At 39.6% G+C, this 4,512-nt stretch overlaps 1 protein-coding gene across 1 annotated transcript in view; it reads left to right on the forward strand.

Moving 5' to 3' along the window:
• AKAP3 (A kinase (PRKA) anchor protein 3) overlaps positions 1–4,512 on the forward strand; it is a 35,559-nt gene that overhangs the window by 17,783 nt on the left and 13,264 nt on the right. The window lies entirely within an intron of this gene.

Raw genomic sequence — 4,512 nt, forward strand, 5'->3', positions numbered from 1 at the left:
TTCGCTTTTTATTGCAGTTAGCTTGGTATATTTTTTCCCATCCTTTCACCACAGTCAGACAAACTAACATACAAATAGTAGAAAATAGTATGGTAGTGTCAATTTCTCTACATTTTCATCAACAGTGAGTGCCAAACTTTTGATCTTCCCAAACTTTGCCTCACTTTGCATTTGTCTTATTATTACACGTGTTTATGAACACTTTGATTGTCCATTTTCATGAACGGTTTGTGCTTAACCTTTGCCCATTTTTCTATTGAGCTGTTACTCTTTCTTCTAACTGATTTTAAATGTTGAATGTGTATGGATATTAACATTTGTTACAGGAATTATTAAATTCTCCTTTGTCATTTGTTTTTTGATCAGTGTGGTGTTTGTTTGTTTTGTTTTGTTTGTCATAAAGAATTTTTTTAATGCATTATATGTAGTTAAAGCTACTAATTTTTTTCTTTTATTGTTTCTTTTCCAGTTTGCTTTCTATCAAAACATTTTAAAGATTCAGGACAACAGTCTATTATATTTACTGAGATTTTTACTGTCTCTATAACTCTTCATGATGTTCGTTTTGGATATAATTTTCCTTCTATCTGAAGACCTTCCTTTAGCAATTCTTCTAGAACAAGTTTCTTTGGCAGTAAGTTCTCTATGTTTTCCTTAAAGTGAGAATGTCTTTCTTTGACTTTCTTTGACTATATTTTTGTTGAACAAAGAATACTGGGTTGGCAATCCTTTTAGTATTTTAATAAAATGTTGTGCCACATCCTGCTGACTGCCATGGTTTCTGATAAGAAAACTGCTGTAATTCAGATTGTTGCTTCCCTATGGTGCTGTAGGATGAGCATTGGACCGCAAGGTCGGTTTGAACTGCAAGGTGGGTGGTTCACAGTCACCAGCCACTCCTCAGAATCCTATGCAGGTTCCCTATGAGTTGAAACTGACTCCATGATACTTAATACCAACAACATAGGCAATAGATCACTTTTCCTGTGACTACTTCCCAAGTCTTCTTCTTTGACATACTTTTCTAGCAATTTTGTTATGATCGGTCCTGCAGTAGATTTCTTTGTATTTGCCTTATTTTTGATTTGCTGAACTTCTGCTACAGGTTTTTGGGTTTCTGAAAATCAGAGAACTTTTCAGCCAATAGTTTTTCATATTTTTTTCTGCACTACACTCTTTCTCGTCTTCTGAATTCTAATGATGTGTTTGACCTTTTGGTGTTGCCCACATATTCTGAGCTGTCTATTTTATGCTGCTCAACATGGATAATTTTTACTGATCTACTTCAACTTTAGCAACTCTTTCTCTGTCTTCTCCATTCTGCGATTTAGTTCCCCCAGCAAGTTTTCACTTTGCATATTGCATTTTTCATTAAGGCTCATCTTCTCTCACTTTGCTGAGACTTTCTATCTTTCCATTTTTTCCTAGTGTTTGTATATACTTCCTGAAGCATGTTTATGATAGATGCTTTAAAGTCTCTGTTAGATCCTCTCAACATCTTTGGCATCTACTTGTTGGCATCTGTTGATTGTCTTTCCCTGTGTCAGTTAAGGCTTTTCTGTTTGGTTTGGTTTGTTTGTTTTGTATACCAAGTAATTTCAGACTATGTCCTAGACACTTTGAATATTGTGTTACAAGCCTCTGGGTCTTTATGAAATTCTGGAGAATGTTGATATTTTTGTATTCAGAGACATTCCACTAAATGGGTTAAAATTTTGACTGTCCCACCAAATGGGTTAAAATACTGACTAGGCTGTGATTTCAAAGTCAGTTCTGTGTTCTAAGCCTTTGCCAGACTATTCAGCTCTGCACTATATGTGCACCACCCAGTGGCCAGTGTGGATACTGGGGCCTGGTCTATTCCCTAGTTGAGTCTTTAAGTCTTTGATATGCTGCTTTGGATCAGATCCATGCGTGTACAGTTCAGTGGGGAGCCCAAGAGTTCATAAAAAAAATTTATGGAGTTCCTTTCCCAAGGTGCTCGTTCTCTGAAATTTTCTCAATACTCTCTTGTTTCCTGAAGTCCCTTCCATTTTTTCATTGAAATTTTTGGTTGTTTATTTTGTTGTTGAGAATGTACAGGGCAAAACCTACACCAATTCAACTGCTTCTACATCATGTGCAATTCAGTGACATCGACTGCATTCTTCCAGTGTGCTAGCACTCTCTCCGTCCTGCCTGAGGTTTTCTTCTCCATTGACAGAATCTTGTGGCCACTAAGGTTTCTATCTAATCTTTCAAGTTTCTGTCATTAATCGGATCCCATATGATAGTTCTTAAAAGAAAATAATGCTCAAGGCAGATATAGTTTACTACTTAAACTACTGTTTGGTTTAAAGAAGACTCCAGGAGACATTTTGGCTTAAGATTTAAAGATTATCCAGGGTAAGAGTTTGAAGGGTTCATCCAGCCTTCGTGGCTCCAGAAAATCTGGCACTTATGAGAATTTGATATTCTGTTCTGCATTTTCCCCCCTTCTGATTAGGATTCCTCTATAGGAGTCCTGGTGTGGCGCTGTGGGTTAATGCACCAGACTGCAAAGCCGTTTGAACTGCAAGGTCAGCGGTTCAAGCTCACCAGCTGCTCCTTAGAAACCCTATACAGGGTTGCTAGGGGTCGGAATAGACTCAATGGCACTTAACAACAACAACAACATAGCATCCTTGATCAAAATCTTCAATAATGATAATTAGGAACCATCTGGTTCTTTCTTCTCATCTTACTGCAAACCAGGTGGCAGTTATTCATGGAGGCTGTTAGCCACACTTTTCAATATGGATGGAGCTTGAAAACATTATGTTGAGTAAAATAAGTGAATAACAAAAGGATGACTGTACATGAACTCACATACATAAAAAGATAAGAAATGTGTACGTATAGAAACAAAAGTTTATTAGTAGTTGCCATGGAGTCCTGGTGTGGTGCTGTAGGATAAAGCACTAGACCAACTGCAAGGTCAGTTTGAACTGCAAGATCAGCAGGTCAAACTCAACAGCCGCTCCTCAGAAAACCTATACAGGGACACTATGAGTCTGACAACTCAAAGGCACTTAACAACCACAGCAACATGGGTGGAAAGAAGGGGGAAGGGGAGGGTTAATGGTGATTGTAAAACCACATTGATTAAGAGTGGTGGTGGTGGTGATGTGCCGTGGAGTCGGTTCTGACTTATAGCGACCCTGTACAGGGTTTCCGAGGCTGCAGATCTTTATGGGAGCAAAAAGCCTCATCTTTCTCCATGGAACAGCTGGTAGTTTTGGACTGCCGACCTTGAAGTTAGCAGCCCAATTCGTCGTAACCACTATGCTACCAGAGCTCGTACAAACAAACACTTTGTGAGATCCAATTCTTTGGCTTGGAGTAGTTTAGTCCCATCATTTCATGGGATATAGCAGTTAATTGACATAATAATATGATTAGTACTTCTGCTTTACCTCCTAGTTCGTTGTGTAGTGCTAGGTGTCTAAAAAGCTTGCAAACATCCATCTAAGGCACTACAATTGGTCTGTGTTCTCCTGGAGTAACAGAGGAGGGAGAGTTACCATTTTGGAACTCCATTCCATCAAGGAGGTTGCAGTGTTAGTTACCTTGTTCTATCTCACATGCCCTGCTATTGTATCCATATCTAGGGACAAGCAGCAGGAGGGTCAGACAGCAATGGAAGTTTGCTCCACTCTGTTGGAATGTCAGCTTCTCCAATTATAGAAGTTCCCACTTCCTCAGAGTCTTAGGTCCTTGCAGGCCCCCCACTGTCACTGCTGCTGCTGTCATTACCACTTCTACTACCTCAGAATTCCTTGGGCTTTGTGGAATGAGAAAACAGAGGAAAGGTGGAAAATGAGGATTTTCTTCCACTATCGCCCTGTAATTAGGTCATGTTCCTGTTCCTCAAGCTAAAACTAGAGAGCTTCCCCTGACACTCTACATTATTTAGAGCCCTAGAGTCCATTTCTGAGGTTTCAGCTACCTTGAGTCTAGGCCAGTGGATACCAGAGGAAACATGGAAACTTGGTACTTCAAATTTTAGTCTTCTTGCCAATCTCCCTTGCTATTAATTACTTTTCAGATTCTTTAAATAGCTGTTTCATGCATTCTGTCTAGGTGTTATAGCTGCTTGCAGTGTGAGAGACAGGATTTAGCGTGCTCCATGTTACCCAGAACCTGAACCCTATTTTTATCATTTGATTTTATCATTTGATTCATTCGTGTCATCACTGTCAACTCTACTTTGAGGCAGCAGCTCTTCCCCAGTTGTATTTTTTTAAATGTGTTATTGTGAATTATGTGATAGTTTACATGGGAGAATATTAGTTTTACATTCATCCTATTGTACATTGTTTCATTGCCATGCATCATCAACCAAACAAAGGGTATACCCTGCAAGCCTGCCCCCTGGTCGTCAGCTCACAGACCCTCTCCCTCTCTGGGTCTAAAGTCCCCAGCCGCTGCATCTCTCCACGTCATCATCTCTGCCTCCATCTCTGGTGTCACTGCTTCTCTGGGTAGGGTCCT

Source organism: Chrysochloris asiatica, unplaced genomic scaffold, assembly GCF_000296735.1.
Source record: "Chrysochloris asiatica unplaced genomic scaffold, ChrAsi1.0 scaffold00050, whole genome shotgun sequence".
Taxonomy (NCBI): domain Eukaryota; kingdom Metazoa; phylum Chordata; class Mammalia; order Afrosoricida; family Chrysochloridae; genus Chrysochloris; species Chrysochloris asiatica.